The sequence below is a fragment of the Herpailurus yagouaroundi genome, unplaced genomic scaffold (genome assembly GCF_014898765.1).
Source record: "Herpailurus yagouaroundi ecotype Mexico unplaced genomic scaffold, PumYag 141, whole genome shotgun sequence".
NCBI classification, from domain to species: Eukaryota; Metazoa; Chordata; class Mammalia; order Carnivora; family Felidae; genus Herpailurus; species Herpailurus yagouaroundi.
In genome coordinates this window covers 56,172,886-56,194,181 of record NW_024412396.1, presented here as the reverse complement: position 1 = coordinate 56,194,181, position 21,296 = coordinate 56,172,886, and the positions used below count along the sequence as shown (strand labels likewise).

The following is a 21,296-nucleotide window of genomic DNA, read 5'->3' as shown; positions in this document are numbered from 1 at the left end:
GGACAGGAAGAACAGGAGTAGGGTGTAAATCTGTTTTCCCCTACTGCTCCTCATGGACCCAAAAATGTCTAGTCTGGCTGTTCATCACCATCTTTTCAGCCTTTCACATTTCATTCCTGGATTCTACCGCAGACTTGTACATTAACATGTTGATTTCTTTTCTTTTTTTCTTTTCTTTTTTTTTTCTATATAAAACTTATTTTATTTTAAAATTTATTTTATTATTTTTTTTAATTTACATCCAAGTTAGTTAGCATGTAGTGCAATAATGATTTCAGGAGTAGATTCCAGTGATTCATAATCTACGTATAACACCAGTGCTCATCCCATCAAGTGCCCTCCTTAATGCCCCTTACCTATTTAGCCCATGCCCCCACCCACAACCCCTTCAGCAACCCTCAGTTTGTTCTCTGTATTTAAGATTCTCTTATGTTTTCTCCCCTTCCTTGTTTTTATATTATTTTTGCCTCCCTTCCCTTATGTTCATCTGTTTAAATTCCTCACATGAGTGAAGTCATATGGTATGTGTCTCTAATTTTGCTTAGCATAATACCCTCTAGTTCCATCCACACTGCTAAAAATGGCAAGATTTCATTCTTTTTGATTGGTGAGTATTATTCCATTGTGTGTGTGTGTGTATATATATATATATATATATATATATATATATATATATACACACCACATCTTCTTTATCCATTCATCCACCAATGGACATTTGGGCTCTCTCCATACTTTGGCTATTGTTGATAGCACTGCTATAAACATTGGGGTGCATGTGCCCTTTGAAACAGCACACCTTTATCCCTTGGATAAATGTTTAGTAGTGCAATTGCTGGGTCATAGGGTAGTTCTATTTTTAGTTTTTTGAGGAACCTCCATACTGTTTTCCAGAGTGGCTGCACCGGTTTGTATTCCCACCAACAATGCAAAAGAGATCCTCTTTCTCTGCATCCTCGACAACATCTGTTGTTGCCTGAGTTATTAATGTTAGCCATTCTGACAGGTGTGAGGTGGTATCTCATTGTGGTTTTGATTTGTACTTCCCTGATGATGAGTGATGTTGAGCATTTTTTCATGTGTCTATTAATCATCTGGATGTCTTCTTTGGACAAGTCTTTATTCATATCTTTTGCCTATTTATTCACTGGATTATTTGTCTTTTGGGTGTTGAGTTTGATAAGGTCTTTCTAGATTTTGGATACTAACCCTTTATTTGATATGTCATTTGCAAATATCTTTTCCCATCCTTTCAGTTGCCTTTTAGTTTTGCTGACTGTTTTCTTCACTGTGCAGAAGCTTTTTATTTTGATGAGGTCCCAATAGTTCATTTTTGATTTGTTTCCCTTGCCTCTGGAGATGTGTTGAGTAAGAAGTTGCTGCAGCTGAGGTCAAAGAGATTTTGCTTGCTTTCTCCCCTAGGATTTTGATGGCTTCCTGTCTTACATTTAGATCTTTCATCCATTTTGGGTTTATTTTTGTGTATGGTGTAAGAAAGTGGTCCAGGTTCATTTTTCTGCATGTCGCAGTCCAGTTTTCCCAGCACCACTTGCTGAAGAGACTGTCTTTATTCCATTGGATATTCTTTCCTGTTTTGTCAAAGATTAGTTGGCCATACATTTGTGGGTCCATTTCTGGGTTTCCTATTATGTTCCATTGATCTGAATGTCTGTTTTTGAGCCAGTACCATACTGTCTTGATGATTACAGCTTTGTAATACATCTTGAAGTCCAGGACTGTGATGCCTTCAGCTTTGGTTTATCTTTTTCAGTATTGCTTTGGCTATTCAGGGTCTTTTCTGGTTCCATGTAAATTTTAGGATTGTTTGTTCTAGCTTTGAGAAGAATGCTGGTGTTATTTTGATAGGGCTTGCATTGAATATGTAGATTATTTTGGGTAGTAATTGACATTTTAACAATATTTGTTCTGCAATCCATGAGCATGAAATATTTTTCCATTTTTTGGTCTTCTTAAATTTCTTTCATAAGCTTTCTATAGTTTTCACTATATAGATTTTTCACCTCTTTGGTTAGGTTTATTCCTAGGTATTTGATGGTTTTTGGTGCAATTGTAAATGGGATAGATTCCTTGATTTCTCTTTCTGTTGCTTCATTATTGGTGTATAGAGATGCAACTGATTTCTGTGCATTGATTTTATATCCTGCAACATTGCTGAATTCATGGATCAGTTCTAGCAGTTTTTTGGTGGAATCTTTTGGGTTTTCCATATAAAGTATCATGTTGTCTGTGAATAGTTTGACTTCCTCCTTGCCGATTTGAATGCCATCTATTTCTTTGTGTTGTCTGATTGCTGAGGTTAAGACTTTCAATACATGTTGAAATACAGTGGCGAGAGTGGACATCCCTGTCATGTTTCTGACCTTAGGGGAAAAGCTCTCAATTTTCTCCTGTTGAGGATGATATTAGTGATGGGTCTTTCATATATGGCTTTTATCATCTTGAGCTATGATCCTCCTATCCCTACTTTCTTGAGGGTTTTTATCATGAAAGGATGCTGTATTTTTCAAATGCTTTCTTTGCATCTTTTGAGAGGATCATATGGTTCTTGTCCTTTCTTTTATTGATGTGATGAATCACATTGATTGTTTTGCAAATATTAAACCAGCCCTGCATCCCAGGTATAAATCCCACTTAGTCGTGGTGAATGATTTTTTTAATGTATTGTTGGATCTGATTGGCTAATATCTTGTTGAGGATTTTTACATCCATGTTCATCAGGGAATTGGTCTGTAGTTCTACTTTTTAGTGGGGTTTTTGTCTGGTTTTGAAATCAAGGTAATGCTGGCTTCATAGAATGAGTTTGGAAGTTTTCCTTCCATTTCTATTTTTTGGAACAGCTTCAAAAGAATAGGTGTTAACTCTTCTTTAAATGTTTGGTAGAATTCCCCTAGAAAGCCATCTCGCCCTGGACTCTTGTTTTTTGGGAGATTTTTATTACTAATTTAATTTCTTTACTGGATATGGGTCTGTCCAAATTCTCTATTTCTTGTTTTAGTTTGGTAGTTCATATGTTTCTAGAAATTTGTCCATTTCTTCCAGATCCCCCAATTTATTGGTGTATAATCATAATATTCTCTTATTATTGTTTGTATTTCTGTAGTGTTGGTTTTGATCTCTCCTCTTTCATTATTGGTTTTATTTATTTGGATCCTTTCCTTCATCTGTTAGATCAAACTGGTAGGGGTTTATCAATTTTGTTCATTCCTTCAAAGAACCAGCTCCTGGGTTCTACTGTTTGTTGTTATTGTTGTTGTTGTTTTTCCCCAATGGCTCTAATCTTTATTATTTCCTGTCTTCTGCTGGTTTGGAGGTTATTTGCTGTTCTTTTCCAGCTCTTTAAGGTGTGAGGTTAGGTTGTGTATATGAGACCTTTCTTCCTTCTTTTTTTTTTTTTTTAAATTTTTTTTTTCCAACGTTTATTTATTTTTGGGACAGAGAGAGACAGAGCATGAACGGGCGAGGGGCAGAGAGAGAGGGAGACACAGAATCGGAAACAGGCTCCAGGCTCTGAGCCATCAGCCCAGAGCCCGACGCGGGGCTCGAACTCCCAGACCGCGAGATCGTGACCTGGCTGAAGTCGGACGCTTAACCGACTGCGCCACCCAGGCGCCCCCCTTTCTTCCTTCTTTAGGAAGGTCTGGATTGCTATATATTCCCCTCTTAGAATCACCTTTACTGCATCCCAGAGGTGTTGGGCAGTGTTGTTATCATTTTCATTGGCTTCCATGTACTTTTTACTTTTCTCTTTAACTTCTTGGTTAGCCCATTCATTCTTTAGTATGATGTTCTTTAGTCTCCAAGTATTTGTTTTCTGAAAATATGCACAATATGATCTCAATCTTTTTGTACTTGCGGAGGGCTGATTTGTGTCCCAGTGTGATCTATTCTGGAGAATGTTCCATGTGCACTCGAGAAGAATGTGCATTTTGCTTCTTTAGGATGAAATGTTCTGAATATAGTTGTTAAGTCCATCTGGTCCAGTGTGTCATTCAAACCCCTTGTTTCCATGTTGATTTTCTGTTTAGATGATCTGTCCATTGCTGTGAGTGGGGCGTTGAAGTCCCCTACTATTATGGTATCATTATCAATGAGTTTCTGTATGTTTGTGATCAATTGACTTATATATTTGGGTGTTTTCATGTTTGGAGCATAAATATTTACAATTGTTAGGTCTTCTTGGTGGATAGACCCCTTAATTATGATATAATGCCCTTCTTTATCTCTTGTTATAGTATTTATTTTAAAATCTAGATTGTCTGATATAAGTATGGCTATTCTGGCTTTCATTTGGCAACCATTAGCATGTCTCTCCATCCCCTTACTTTCAATTTGAAGGTGTCTTTAGTCTAAAATGGGTGTCTTACAAACAGCATATAGATGGATCTTGTTTTCTTATCCATTCTGTTACCTTATGTTATTTGATTGAAGTATTTAGTCCATTGACATTTAGAGTGAGTAATGAAAGATATGAATTTATTGCCATTATGTTACCTCTAGAATTGGAGTTTCTGATGGTGTTCTCTGGTCCTTTCTACTCTTTTTCGCTTATGGTCTTTTTTGTTTTGTTTCATCTTTTCTCCCCTCAAAGAGTCCCCCTTAAAATTTCTTGCAGGTCTGGTTTAGTGGTCATGAACTCCTTTAGTTTTTGTTTGTCCAGGAAACTTTTTATCTCTCCTTCTATTTTGAATGACAGCCTTGCAGGATAAAGAATTCTTGGCTGCATATTTTTCCAATTCAGCATATTGAATATATCCTGCCACTCATTTCTGGCCTGCCAAGTTCCTATGGATAGGTCTGCTGCGAACCTGTACTGTCTTCCCTTGTAGGTTAAGGACTTTTTTCCCTTGTTGCTCTCATGATTGTTTCCTTGCCTGAATATTTTGTGAATTTGACTATGATATGCCTTGCTGATGGTTGGTTTTTGTTGAATCTACTGGGAGTTCTCTGTGCTTTCTGGATTTTGATGTTTGTGTCTTTCCCCATGTTAGGAAAATTTTCCACTAAGATTTAGATTTGCTCACATAAACCTTCTACCCCTTTTTCTCTCTCTTCATCTTCTAGGACCCCTATGATTCAGATGTTATTTCTTTTTAATGAGCCACCGAGTTCTCTAATTCTTATACTGTGCTCTTTTGCCTTAGTTTCCCTCTTTCCCTCTTTCCCTCTTCCCTGCTTCATTATTCTCCATAAGTTTGTCCTCTATATTGCTGATTCGCTGCTCTGCTTCATCCGTCCTAGCCACCATGGCATCCATTCAAGATTGTATCTCAGTTATAGCATTTTTAATTTCATTCTGACTAGATTTTACTTCTTTTATCTCTGCAGAAAGGCATTCTATGCTTTTTTTTAACCCCAGCTAATATTCTTATTATCATGACTCTAAATTCTGGTTCAGACATGTTGCTTGCATCTGTGCTGATCCTGGCTGTCATTTCTTCCTGTTCTTTGTTTTTTTTTGGGGGGGAGGGTGGTAAATTCCTCTCTGTCATTTTGAATGATGAAAAAGAATAAAATTAAAAAGAATTAAAATTTAAAAATTAAAGACAACACAAAAAATCAAATAAAGGATGCTAGATCCTAGATATGTTTTGGTCTGGTTGTTGAAAAAAACTTGATAGAATTGAGAAAAAAAGGAAAGAAAAGAAAAAAAAAGGGAAAAGTTTGAAAAAAATGAATATAATAAAATAGAATAAAATGAAATGGTAAAAGTAAATAGAATTTAAACATTTATAAAAAATAAAAAATATAGTAGAAAAAATTAAAGAAAAATATTTTTTATAAAAATGGAAAATAAAAATATTTTTTTTCTCTTTCTGCCGAGTTCTGTGATTCAAGTTGTGCAGACTATTGTGTTAATCCTCAAATCAGTTTTGTAGGTGTGCAAGATGGTTTGATGTTGATCTAGCTGCATTTCAGGGATGAGAGAGGCAAAAAACAAAAACAAAAACAAAAAACCTTCCATGCTGCTCCATAATCCTGACCCTTCTTTTCTTTTCTTTTCTTTCTTTTTAAAATTTTATGTACTTATATTGAGAGAGAGTGGGGGGGAGGGGAGGGACAGAGAGTGAGGGAGAGAGAGAGAATTCCAAGCAGGTTCTGAGCTGACAGAGTGGGGCTAGATCTCACAAACCATGAGATCATGACTGTGTTGAAATCAAGAGTCAGATGGCCACTGAATGCCCAAGTAGGCAACCCAAGCATGTTCATTTCTTAAACATAAATTTAAAGTATGTGCTTCTGTTTGCTCTATTTGACTTAGGAATGGGGAAAGGATATTAAAGAGAATTGGTGAAAAAGAAAATGCCCTAATTTTCTGTGAGGAAAATAAGGAGGAACTAAAATCCAGGCTTCTCAAAGGAAAAATTAAACTGCAAACTATTGCAAAAACTAAATGAAGCACCAACTATGTGTTCAATTGGATGTTAGATGAAATGTATGGCAACCATGTTTTCATGTGTTTTTTTTTGTTTTTTTGTTTTTGTTTTAATCCTAAGAAGATTTTGCACTCAACCCAGAAGTTACAAACAACAAGATCCAAAAAAGCATTCATGAAGACACATGTTTAAGTGTATAATAAGAGATACAGGATATATGATAAGAGTTTGAAAGGAGTAATCCATAAAATCAGGAAGACACATAATTTTGATTAGGTCTTAAATTGCTTTGTATACCATACAACATGTTACACAGTCCCACTTTCCAAGGCCAAAACAGTCCCAAATCAGAAATCCTTTTTCCTTTTCTTCTGTTGATAAGAAAAAACAAAAAACAAAAACAAACAAACAAACAAGCAAACAAACAAACAAAAACCCTCCCCAGGCCTTGACTTATTTTCATGTAACCAACTGTGGGGAACACACTGAGCTTTTTCTTGTGGATCACTCTGAGTCACTTTTAGTGATATCCACATAGATACCTACATGTGGAGTTCTAGCCAGAGCATCCCTCCATCCCTGCAGATAGGTAAGCATTAACTTGGGGGGTGGGGCACACATAGCTCCTGCTAGCAGTTAGTTATGGATTTACATATGGAAGAGTCAGAGCAACTCTCCCAAGTATGTGAGCATGAATACATTTGCTGCTTTAGCTTTGAGTTCTATGATTTTCAGTGTCTTAAGCCTCGCTTTTTAGAGCTTGTTGATAAACCTTAGACTATCCTGTTACCACTTAAGGTAGCTTCTAGACCATATGACTTGTGTAAGCCATGCTGGGTAAAGGAAACATCAATGGATATCCAATAAAATAGTAATTCTACTTTCTCATTCTATGGAGTCTGGAAAAAACAAATTTTTATAGCGTTACAAGTTGGGAAGCATACTTATAACAGTCCCTGTGCTAAAGTGAACTCACATTCAGGTAAGGAAAACGTTGCTACAATTGTAACTTTGTTATTTTCACCACTTGTGTCAAGGACCCTAGAACAATTTGGTTTGGGTAAACATGGTACACTTCTTGGTCAATAAAATAAAACTAACATCCCCTTTAGCCAAATGCAAATTGTTGTGATTAACAAGCAGAGAATCAAACCACAGAGGTGAATGTAGCAGCTGAGAACCCAGAAAATATTGGTATATACTTTCATTAGGGCATAAAAGATATGATTTAAGATCCGGTAATCATTTGAAATAAGAAATGTCTTCAGTTGACATTTTTGATTTTCCAGTATGTGGGCACACTACTCAAGATATAGAAAAAGTGACTAATTCTAGTGGGAAACAACATAGCACAAAATCCCTCCAATGCATCTGCTTGTAAGAATTGAATATGTAGCAGCCCCCCATTACCAAATGGGGATCATGCCCATGATAGATCATCCCCCCATTACCAAATTCCAATCTTTAACAATTATAACAACAAACAGTTCTTTAGTACTTCCTATTTGCCAAGTGTTAACTGTTATATCTATATCTATAGCTAAGCTCAATTATTATGAACAATACCCATTCATAAACTTGGGAGGTTTCTGAGGGTTAAGAGGGAACTGTATAAGAATTCTCTCAACTCGAGGAAGGATAAAGCTGCTCTACTGAAGAAGACAATCAGGCATTGGATTGAAATAAATGTTAAGGAAGCATATTTTACATAGTGGATTTATTTTAATATTAGGGAAAGAATAGACAATTTAACACTGGACTAGGGAATGAGAAGGTAATTAAGAAGATTAATGTTACTTTCAAAGTCTCCATAAAGATCTGAGCCTACAAAGGTTGAGAACCTATAATGACCAGCCTTTTTCTTTAGATAAAGAAAAATGGACAGCTCAGGAGTACACAGTGTTTATATCATTGAATAAGGGCCAGATTTAATAGAATGGTGCCCTGGTGAATTGGAAGCAATCCTAGTTTGTAAATCATCTTAATCTGGTTGAAATCCAAATGAAATATATTTATCTGCATTATATAAGAAGTTAATACAAAATGAAGAGTTCATAAAGTTGGAAATCAAATTCATAAAGTGAATTCCAAAGCACGTATATTACCTAAATTAATAACAATTTAAAATGCTCTGAATCAGCTAAGGGATAAAATAATCCATACCAGACATTTTTAGACTCTTGATGTTGTGTCATTGGCATTATTTTACTAACACTGCACTGTTGAAAAGCCAAAGACTTCTTTCTTTCATTTTGCCTTGGATAATGCCCAAATGTGAAGATTTACAATAATACCAACTAAGATATTGAGTTATATGACATATATCCTATATGTCAGGTCTATTCTGAATGCCTGGCATAAGTGAACTCATTTAATGTTTAAAACATCATTAGTTGTATTTCAGATGATGGAATATGCCAGGGGACCTTGAGCAGTGTTGTATCAGCCTGTAGTGATAGCCCTTAGCTATTTTCCTTTTGGCAATGTTTGCTTCATTTGTGAGAAAAGAGATTTGATATACTGTCACTAGGAGAGCATGGTACCATAAGGCTTAATTTATTTCATTGTGAGATATTGTTTATCATTTGCAAAAGGGAAAGAGGGAAAGCATAATATGATTTCAGTTATACATATATGGGGAAAAAAAGGATGGTGATGAGATCATGTTACTAGGGTTAGATGGTGAATGGTCCCCTCTAGGTCTACCCATTCAAAGACATTGGGCAGATAAAATGGTTAGGGGAACTCCAGTTCTGCTCAGCTCTTTGAAATAGTTTAAAGTAAGGTATTGCAATTAAAGAGCTGTGAAAAACAATTATAGGTAATAACTAATTACTAATGTTATTTTAGTTATTTAATAAAAGCTTTTTGTTGAATAGTCTTTTGAATAGCGTCTTTTGTAGATTTGTGAGCCATTCTTTCACTGCCTTATAAAGGCATATAGCACCTGGGAAGGAGTTGAGAATTTCCAAATCTTTATAAATACCCCCCTTGGCATAGATTTAGGCAACTGGGCTAAATGTTAAATCCAAGTCAAAACACAGTGTCTTGTTCCATCAAACAGCAAATTAAATTCAAACAAACCACACTCACTCTAATTAACAAAAAATTAAAACTGCCTGAGGAGACATGAACTCCTTAGACTATTTATGTTATAAATAAGAGAAGAGCTTACCAGTTGTTCTTGACCATGGTAGGCAATCTTACTGTATAGTGCATCAACAGAGGACCATTTAGTTATCACAAAATATTTCCCTCACTGCATTCTACAAATATTCACATAAAGAAGTCATCTCTTTCACCTTTGCTTGAATGAAATACAGTGACTAAATACTCATTAATGAAAGGAAATCCTACATTTTAATAATTCTAACATGTTAACTTAAAATGACAACATTTGTAGAGATAACTCCATGAGTCTTACCTCAACAGACTTATGGCACCTATAGAAAACTTGAGAAATGAAGAAAATATCTAGCTGGAATAAGGTCCTCTCTTTTTCCCCCTTTTTATCCCCTTCCTTCCTTTCTCCCTCCCTCCCTCCCTCCCTCCCTCCCTCCCTTCCTTCCTTCCTTCCCTTTCTTCCTGCTATAAGAGAGTCAAATAATGTCTAAAGGTAAATATATTGGCAGACTCTTATTTAAAATTCAACTCATGAAGGTGAAGGTCCTGGTTTGCAACTGGGTGTTCTAATTCTAAAGCAGTTAGGATATTTTCAAAGCCTAAGTCTACTGGAGGATGCTAATATTTAAAGAGAAAAGAGACCTGATTGCTCAGTCACCTCTCCTACTGCCCCACACTTAGCATAAAATGAATAAGGTTAAACTCAACTTTAGAGAAAAGAGAAGAAAATGTGGGCAAAAATAACTTGTTAATTTGAAATATCCAAGTTCTTATAAGAAAAGGAAACCAGCCTCTAAATCATGGGGCTTCTGACTCAGCTCCTCACTTGTGTGCCTAACACCAGCTAGTGCTTCACCTAGATACTTAGTATAAGACTTCAAAATAGTCACCGTCATGGTTTACATTTCTCCAGAAGTTGACCCCAAGGTAAGGATTTGAATTCAAGTAATTTATTTAGGAGATGATAATATGCGGCACAATTAGAGATATGAGGAAATGAGATAGAGAACTGAAGGAAAAACACAGTGCACTACTAAGATGGCATCCATTCTGGGCAACTGGAACTCATTCTTATCAGAGAGCTTCTAGGAGACATAGAGTAAGCCTCAGAGTTGCCCCAATGGGGTTGGAGAAAATGGGGTTTTAATCCACTCACCTCCTTTTGTCATTAGTGGAGGTTTGAGGGAGTGCAAGCAGGACGAAATATTGCTGTAGATGGATAACTCTCACTTCAGTTAGAGCTCCACCTCCCTCATTGTGCTCTACCAGTTCACCTGAATATATTCCTGTTTTCCTATCTTTGTCAGTTAATTCTACGTCTATGTCAGTCCTGGTTTGGTTTTGATTATTTGACTTATCTTGTGGTTATGAGTGGTATTTTCCTGCTTCTTTGAATGCCTATTTTTTTATTGAGGTATAATTGACACATTAGTTTCATCTGTACAATGTAATGATTTGATATTTCTATAGTCTGCAAAATAATCACCAGAATGAGTCTAGTTACTATCCTGTCACCATACAAAGTTACAAAATGATTAAATTTTTTTTGTAATGAGAACTTTTAAGATTAATGCTCTGGGTTACTTTCAAGTATGCACAAAAATATTATTGACTTTAGTCACCATGCTGTACATTACATTCTCATGACATTTCTTTTATGGTCAGAAATGTGTAGTTCTTGACTGCCTTCACCCATTTGCCCAACCATAATGCGCTTTCCCCTTGGCGATCACCATCTTGCTCTCTGTATTTATGAGTTTTATCTTGTGTGTGTTTTAGATTCCACATATAAGTGAGGTAATACAGCACTTGCCTTTCTGTGACTTATTTCATTTAGCATAGTGTCCTTGAGGTCCATCCATATTGTCACAAATGGCAAGATTTCATTCTTTTTAAAGACTGGGTAGAATTCCTTTGTGTGCATGCATTTGTGTTAATCTTACACATTATTTATCTGTTCATCTACCAATGGGTATGTAGGTTAATTACATGTCTTAACAACTATTAATGCTTCAATAAACAAGGGGTGCATATATCTTTTCAACTTAGTGTTTTGTTTTCTTTGGGTAAATACTCAGAAGTGGAATTGCTGTATCATACATAGTTTTAATTTTTTGAGAAAGCTTTATAAATTGGCTGAACCAATTTACATTCCTACCAACAGAGCATAGGGGTTCCCTTTTATCCACATCTTTGCCAACACTTGTGATTTCCCGTCTTTTTGATAATAGCCATTCTGATAGGTGAGGGATGATATCTCACTGTGGTTTTGATTTGCATTTTCTGATGATCAGTGATGTTCAGCATCTTTTCACATGCCTGTTGGTCATTTGTGTTTTCTTTGGAAAAAAAGTCTATTCAGATCCTTGGTCCATTTTTAAATCAGACTGATTGTGGTTTTGGCTACTGAGTTGTATGAGTTGTTTATATTTTTTGGATAGCCCCTTACTGGATACATGATTTGCAAATATTTCTCTCATTCAGTAGGTTGCCTTTTTATTTTGTTGATGGATTACTTTGCTGTGCAGAAGTTTTTTGTTTGACATATTCTCATTTGTTTTTCTTTTGTTGCCATTGCTTCTGGAGTCAGATCCAAAAAATAATTGCTAAGACCTGTATCAAGGAGTTTACTATCTATATTTTATTCCAGGAGTTTTATGGTTTCAGGTGTTACATTCAAGTCTTTAATCCATTTTGAGTTCATTTTTGTGTATGGTGTAGGATATTAGTCTAGATTCATTTTTTCATGTGGCTGTCCAGTTTTTACCAACGCTATTTACTAAAGATACTGTCCCCTTCCCATTGTATATGATTTCCTCCTCTGGTTTTAATTAACTGACCATATATGTGTGGTTTTATTTCTGGACTCTCTATTAGGTTCTATTTACCTATGTGTCTGTTTTTATGCCAATAACGTACTGTTTGACTGCTATAGCTTTGCAATATAGTTTGAATCAGAAAGTGTGATGCCTTCAGCTTTTCTTTCCTTTCTCAAGATTGCTTTGGCTATTCAGGGTCTTCTGTGCTTTCACACAAATTTTAAGATGGTTTATTTCTTTGAAAAAATGCCATTGGATTTTGATATGGGTTGGATTAAATCCATATTGCTTTGGATATGAACATTTTATTAATTCTTCTTATCTCTAACATGGAATATCTCTCCATTTATTTTTGTCTTCTTTAATCTCTTTCTTCAGTGTCTTAAAATTTTCAGTGTACAGGTCTTTTTACCTCTTTGGTCAAATTTATTCCTAGATATTTTACTAGTTTTGATACAATTGTAAATGTGATTGGTTTCTTAATTTTTCTGATAGTGTATAGAAATACAACATATTTTTGTATACTGATTTTGGACCCTGAAACTTTACTGAATTTGTTTATTAGTTCTAATGGATTTTTGGTGTTCTTAGGGTTTTCTACATATAAAGTCATGTCACCCACAAATAGTAATGGTTTTACTTCACGCTTTTCAATTTGGATGCCTTAATTTTTTTTCCTTTTCTTGCCTAAGAAAAGGCTATGATTCTGGCTATGATTTCCAAAATTATGTTGAATAAAAATATCTAAAATTGGCATCTTGTCTTACCTTGATATTAGAGGAAAAGCCTTCAGCTTTTTACTGTTGAGTATGATGTTAGCTGTGGGCTTATCATATGTGGCCTTTGTTATGTTGAGGTACATTAAGCCCACTTTGTTGAGAGTTATCATAAATGGATGTTGAATTTTGTCACATGCTTTTTCTGCATCTATTGTGATGATTATATGATTTTTACCCTTCCTTTTGTTAATGTGGTACACCACTCTGATCTGTAGGTGTTAAAGCATTCTTGCATCTCTGGGATAAATTCCACGTGATCATTGTGCATGATATTTTTAATATATTGTTGAATTTGATTTTCTAATATTTTGTTGAGGGTTTTTTTCATCTATGTTTATCAGGGATATGGACTTGTAATTTTCTTTTCTTGTGGTGTCTTTGTCTGGTTTTGGTATCAAGGTAATTCTAGCTTCAAAAAATGAGTTTAGGAACATTATCTTTTTTTTTTTTTTTTTTTGTAAAAGCTTGAGAGGATGGGTATTAAATGTTTAAATGTGTGGGAGAATTACCAGTGAAGCCATCTGGTTCTGGACTTTTGTTTGTTGGGAGATTTTTTGATTACTAATTCAATTTCCTTACTAGTGATCAGTTTATCCAGATTTTCTGTTTCTTCATGATCCAGTCTTAGAAGGTTATATGTTTCTAGGAATGTATTCAGGTCTTCTAAATTATCTAATTTGTTGGCAAACAATTTTCAATAGTAGTCTGATATGATCCTTTTTATTTCTGTGGTGTCAGTTGTAATTTTTCTTTCATTTATGATTTCATTTATTTGAACCCTCTTTTTACTTGGTGGGTCTAGCTAAAAGTTTGTTAATTTTGTTTATCTTTTCAAAGAAGCAGCTCTTAGTTTCATTCACCTTTTCTATTTTTTTTTAAGTCTGTATGTCACTCTTTTCTGTTCTGATCTTCATTATTTCCTTCCATTTACTAATTTGGGCTTTGTTTGTTCTTCTTTTTCTATTTCCTTTAAGTGTAAATTTAGATTATTTAAGATTTTTGTTTCTTGAGATACACCTATATTGCTATTACATTTCTTTCTTACAGCTGCTTTTGCTGCATCCCATAGATATTGCTAAGTTGTATTTCCATTTTTATTTGTCTCAAGGCATTTTTTTATTTCTTCTTTGATTTCTTTGTTGACCCATCAGTTGTTCTGTAACATGTTGTTTAATCTCCACATATTTGTTATTTTTCTAGTTTTCTGCTTGTAATTTTAGTTTCACACCATCCTGGTCAGAAAAGATGATTGATATGCTTTCAATCTTCTTAAATTTGTTGAAACCTGTTTTGCGTCATTCTAATATATGATCTATCCTGGAGAATGTTCCATGCATACTTTGAGAATGTTTATTCTGCTGCTTTTGGATGGAATACTCTGTATATGTCTATTAGAGCATCTGATCTAATGTGGTTTTTTTAATGTTTATTTATGTATTTAAAAAAAAATTAAATCTTTTTATTTTAAAGAGAGAGAGAGAGAGACAGAGTGTGAATGGGGGAGGAACAGAGAGAGAGGGAGACATAGAATCCGAAGCAGTCTTCAGGCTCTGAGCTGTCAGCACAGAGCCCAAAGCGGGGCTCAAATTCTGTGTCTCCCTCTCTCTCTGTTCCTGAGAGAGAAGTTGGACACTTAGCTGACTGAGCCACCTAGGTGGCCTGAAATGTTTATTTATTTTTGAAAGAGAGAGAGAGAGCACAAGTAAGCAAGGTATAGCAAAAGTGGGACAGAGGATCTGAAGCTGGCTCCACACTGACAGCAGCAAGCCCAATGCAGGACTCAAACTCATGAACCATGAGATCACAACCTGAGCCAAAGTCAGACGCTCAGCTGACTGAGCCACCCAAGTGCCCCTGGTCTAATGTGTTAAGATTGATATTTCCTCATTGGCTTTCTGTCTGGATGATCTATTCATTGATGTATGTGGGGTATTAAAATTCCCTACTATTATTGTATTGTTTTCAATTCTTCCCTTTAGATTTGTTAATATTTGCCTTATATAATATTATGTCCTATTATTGTCTTGACCTCTTTATCATTATGCGAGGCCTTTCTTTGCCTCTTATTCCAAATCTTTGCTTTAAAGTCTCTTTTGTCTGATATAAGTATAGTTACCCCAGCTTTCTTTTGGTTTCCATTTTTATGGAATATCATAGACTATGAGTCTGGAGTTCTCTCTTGTAACCAAGAGAGTGGACACAGAATTGAATACAAGAGAGGTGTAATGTCTGGGAGGAGATCAGAGCCCCAATCAGGGGTTTTGTCTCCACATTTATTGATCTCTCAAGATCTTACACATGTGGTGAACGTGAAGAAAATAATCAGATAGTAATCATTAACTTGTGTGTGTAAGAAGCAAAGCGTCTTGGGGGCAAGTGGTTATGATCAAAGTTATTGGTACCAGACAGAAAGTAATTTCCTGCAGGTGATATAACAAGTTATTCATGATCCCTTTATAATACCTTGCTAACTAACCTTGGGCACTTTTGCCCAGTGGTGGCGGCTTTCCACCCTAAGCTTTTTTTTCTAACCCATTTATATAAGTATAAGTCATTCTTGAATCTATTTCCCCACAATGGAACATTTTTTTCCATCTCTTCACTTTTAGTCTTTGTTCATTCTTACATCTGAAGTGAACCTCCTATAGGCTGTATATAGGTGGATCGTGTTTTTTATCCACTCAGCTATTATGTCTTTTGACTGGAGATTTTAGTACATCTACATTTAAAGTAATTATTGATGGGTATGTACTTAGTGCCATCTTGTTAATTGTTTTCTGGCTGTTTTGTTGTTCCTTTCTTCTTCTCTTGCTATACTTCCTTGTGGTTTAATGACTTTCTTTAGTGTGTTATGTGTGGATTCCTTTATTATTATGTCTTTTGTATCTACTATAGGTTTGCTTTGTAGTTTCTATGAGGATCACATATCACATCTTATATATATGGTCTATTTTAAGTTGATACCAACTGATGTTTGAACACATTCAAAAACTACATTTTAATCTCTCATGTTTTCCTTTTTTTTTTTTTTTTTTTTGAGAGAGAGTGATCCAGTATGCATGGGGAAGAGGGGCTGAGGGAGAGAAAGAGAATTTTAAGCAGGCTCCATGCTGAGCGTGGAGCCTAATGCAGGGCTTGATCCCATGATCATGAGATCATAACCTGAGCTGAAATCAAGAGTCAGATGCTCAATGGACTGAGCCACCCAGGCGCCCCTGTTTTATGTTTTTGATATTACATTTTACATCTTTTAATTTTTTATATTTCTTAACTGATTATTATATTCTTTTTTACCTTTTGTTTTTTAACCTTCATATTGGCTTTATAAGTAATTTATCCACGTTTACTGTATATTTACTTTTAGCAGTGAAGTTTATACTATCATATACTTTCTTGTCACTAATTAATGCCCTTTCTTTTCAGCTTAAAGCTTTTATTTTAAATAAAATATTCTTTATATTATATATTAAATATATATTTTATTTAAAATACATTTTTAATGTTTATTTATTTTTGAGAAAGAGAGAAACAGAGTGTGGGCAGGGGAGGAGCAGAGAGAGAAGGAGACACAGAATCCAAAGCTGGCTCCAGGCTTCGAGCTTTCAGCACAGAGCTCAATGTAGGACTTGAACCCATGAATCCTGAGATCATGACCTGAGCCAAAGTTGGAGGCTTAAGTGACTGAGCCACCCAGACACTCCTCAGCTTAAAGCTTGAACATTTCTCATAAAGCCAGTTTAGTAAAGATGAATTTCTTTAGCTTTTTCTTACCTGGAAAAATTTTTATCACTCCATCAATTCTGAATAGTAATATGACTGGATAGAGTATTCTTGATTGTAAGTTTTTTTTTTCTTTACTTTCAGCACTTTGAATATATTGGACCACTCTTTTCTGGTCTGCAAAATTTTTGCTGGAAAAATCTGCTGTAGTCTTATGGGAGGTCCTTCGTATGTATCAAATTATTTTTCTCTTATTGCTTTTAAGACTCTAACTTTTGACATTTTAATTATAATACGTGTTGGTGTAGATTTTTTGAGTTCTTATTTGTGACTTTCTGGAATTCCTGGCTTAGGACGTCTGTTTTCTTCCCCAGGTTAGGGATATTTTAAGGCATTATTTCTTGAACTATGATTTTTGTTTTTAATCATTATTTTGTTTTGTTTTGTTTTTTCACTTTCTCTCTCCTTCTTCTGGGACCCCTATAATGGCAATGCTGTTCTACTTGATATTGTCCTATAGGTCTTTAAATTATCTTCAAACTTTTTTTTTCTTGCTCTGTTGGGTGAGTTTCACTGCCCTGTCTTGTAGCTCACCTATCACTTTTTCTCAGTCATCTATTCTGCCTTTGAACCCCTCTAGTGTATTTTTCAGAGCAGTTATTGTACTCTTTAGCTCTGTGACTTTTGTTTGGCACTTTCTTATATTTTCTATCTTTTTTTGTTGAAGTTCTCACTATGTTCATCCATTCTCTTCCCAAGTTTGATGAGCATATGAGTATGTTTATGATGATTCTTTTCTTTTTTTTTTTTCAACGTTTATTTATTTTTTGGGACAGAGAGAGACAGAGCATGAATGGGGGAGGGGCAGAGAGAGAGGGAGACACAGAATCAGAAACAGGCTCCAGGCTCTGAGCCATCAGCCCAGAGCCCGACGCGGGGCTCGAACTCCCGGACCGCGAGATCGTGACCTGGCTGAAGTCGGACGCTTAACCGACTGTGCCACCCAGGCGCCCCTATGATGATTATTTTCAACTCTTAACAGGTAAGTTACTAATCTCTAGTTCATTAAGGATTTTTTTTCTTGAGAATTTATTTTTTTTCTTTCATTTAGAACATACTTCTCTGTTTTCTCATTTTGCTTGACTCTTTGTTTGTTTCTCTATATTAGATGAAATAGCAACCTCTCTCAGTCTTGAAGGAGGGGCCTTGTGTAGGAGATAAACCTTGTTCTAACTCTTGGTTGGCCCATGAACCTTTATGATCATCTAAGTAGGCTGATTTATTGATAGATTACAGGTGTTGAGAACATTCCAAGACTTGCCAGTATTCCAAAGGGAGGGAATCTCAGTTGGCACCTAGTTTCAGGCTGATTGGAAGCCAGACTATAAGGCAGCTGCTTTTATATTATGAAAATATACAGTTCTATGGGATTGCAATTGTCAACCTTGGTGGCCTTTATATCAGGTGGTAAGAAGATGTCCCCTGGATAGCAGTTGCAAAATCTGAGGCTTTAGACAAATGTATAAGCTCTTTTCTAGGAGGTACTGGTGAGCTGTAGTGAAGCCATGGGAGAGCATAAAGATGGCATTCTCTAGTCTACATTCCCTGAGAACACTTCTTTAGCCTTCAGTTATGTGTAAAACCTGAAGTCTTCCTCCCCAGATTAAAGCTCCAGGACAAGTAAATTAGTCTTTTTGACAGAAAGACTTGGGGTGCGTGTCAGTCTGCCATGTAGTGCCCTGTAGGTGGTAGCCTTCCAAGAATTCTCTCTCTGATTATTACAGTCCCCTGGGACCCATGAATGCAAATTCTCCTAGCCACTAGAGCCAGGTGACCAAAAGCATCCTCTGTATGGACTGCATATACCTGTTGCTTTAGAGAGGCAGCAGGAAAGCATAGGGATGGGGCATGACCATTAGCTGTCACAGGGCCATGGGAGAATGCAAGGCCAGGGTACATGTGCTGGCACTATCAAGATAGACGGAGAATACAAAAATGGTATCCAATAGCATCTCCATCCCTGGAGAAAGTTTCAACAGGCCCCTGTTCCTCCAACAGATGCTTTAAGATTATAAAATGTACCTTGTATAAATACTCTATAGGTGGTTTTCAAGCTACTGTTTTTTTGTTGGTCCTTATGGCAAGTGAGTCTGTGCCAGGGCGCTTTAAGAAAAGTATCTTGATTCCCTACAGCCTTTGTTTTTCTTCTGGACATGAGCTCCATTGGCTTTCAAAACTAGACATTTTAGGACTCATCTCTCCATTGCAGACAAGGGTTGAGACATATGATATAGGGCATAGACTTCTTGTTCCTCAGGGAAAAGCTGTGAATTAGTGAGATCCCTACTGATTGTGGGTCGTCATGCCAGGAGTGGGGTTTGTGGTGAGAGTGCATCTCTGACTGGTTTACCATCTCTGTGTGACCCTTTTACTGTTTATTCTGAAGGAGCTGTTTGGCTAATTTTCATTTTTCAGAGGGAATTAATTTTTCATATGTAGCTATAGATTTGATGTATTCGTGAGAAGAGGTAAGTTTAGGATTTCCTACACCATCACCTTGGACCACCCTATTACTTTTTTTTTTAACTTTTGAGAGAGAGAGAGAGAGAGAGAGAGAGAGAGAGAGAGAGAATCCCAAGCAGGCTGTATGGCTCAGTATAGAGACATGTGGGGCTTAATCTCTCAATGGATGTTAGACATTTTGTATTTTACCTTATTGGGAGCTAGATTTTTAAAAATTCTTATTAATAAATGAGCTTTTTTTCTGGCATGTAATTATGTTACATGGAAATAGTTTTATCTGGGTGGAAGAATGGTCTTGCTTTTAATATCTGTTACGAGGGACTAGAGTTATGGTCATTCTAAGACTATTTTCCCCAGTACTGAGACAAAATAAATATGTGGGTCCTACCCAATGTGCCATGAATCACGAGTTCTTCCAGTTTGGATGGTGAAATCAATAGTTTTCTAGGCATTATGCAAAAGCTAGGCATTCTTCCTGCTAAGCCTTTTGGGCAGCTCTTTTCTCAGCCTGGTATAATTTCCTCACATGCAAGTGCTGAATACTCAAGTGGAACACTGCACATTTCCAGACTTCTCTTTAGCTTTTTATGGTATGGTGGATATGCATATATCAATTGTCAAAAGTTCTTTTCTCTTAATAGGATGATTCCTACAGAGCAACTAACTTAGGACTTTGTATGATTAGAAAAAAAATAACTATCTTTAATATGATATATATAGTATTTATAGCATATAAACCATCACCATATCTCTTAAAACTTTACAATAATAATATATACCTGCTTGCTCCATAAACTGCACATCTCACCTGCCACCATCATCCCCAACTCTCACATTAAAAGAGAAACAAAGACATTAAATTTCCCCTTTAACCTCTTTGTTCAGATTTACTTAAAAATAAATATCTACTCTGAAAAGCTGTCAGTTGCTTCAAATCTAACACTTAAAAATTAAAAAGCTACCATCAGACACCTACTCTATTTCAGAGATTTTATCAATTGGGTTAAAAAAAGGAAAGATGTCTTAACACTCCTACTTCATTTTTTCTTCAATTATAAATGCAAACATGCCTTCCTGTGACAAGTGACAGTGGTGTAAAATGCGCTTCTCCACCCCCAATCTCCCCAGTCCTATATGAACCAAACACTCTTATTATGGATATATTTAATCTGTTATCCTTGCACTATTAAGTTTTTTCTTTTTTTTTTTTATTTTTTTAAATTTTATTTTTTTTTCAACATTTATTTATTTTTGGGACAGAGAGAGACAGAGCATGAACGGGGGAGGGGCAGAGAGAGAGGGAGACACAGAATCGGAAACAGGCTCCAGGCTCTGAGCCATCAGCCCAGAGCCTGACGCGGGGCTCGAACTCCCGGACCGCGAGATCGTGACCTGGCTGAAGTCGGACGCTTAACCGACTGCGCCACCCAGGCGCCCCTTAAGTTTTTTCTATAACAACAAAATCCTTCAGGATCCTGTGATCTCACTTCGCTTCTGCAACCAGATTCTTTCTGTCTCCAAAGAATGCCTTTGAATCATGCCATCCAAAATGTGTAAACATGCAAGTGATATTTCTGTTCTTTTTATCTATCCTATGAATGTGGGGGCTTTGGTGGTAAGAGTCTGCCTTCATTGAAACATAGATAATTTGCCCTCAGAAGAGCCATTAAGCTCTTCTAGCTACAGGTAGTAACAAAATGTTTGAACCTTGATTTTAGAAGCCATGCTTGAAACTTAAAAACAATACAGCAAGTCTTTAATTTCTGCGTCAAGTGAGAACTGAAGGAGTCCATTGGCAATAATTCCTTCACTAAGCAGGAAGGAGCAGTGACTCTGCAGTGTTTGAAATTTAGAAAAAGAGGTGAATAAAAGGACATGAGAAGAAATTTAAGTGAAAAGGAAGATCCTCAAAATTTAGATATCCTCAGACCCGTAAA

General features: G+C 36.0%; 1 long non-coding RNA gene across 1 annotated transcript in view; it reads right to left on the bottom strand.

Moving 5' to 3' along the window:
- Positions 1-21,296, bottom strand: part of LOC121032145 (uncharacterized) — a 714,077-nt gene that overhangs the window by 294,036 nt on the left and 398,745 nt on the right. The window lies entirely within an intron of this gene.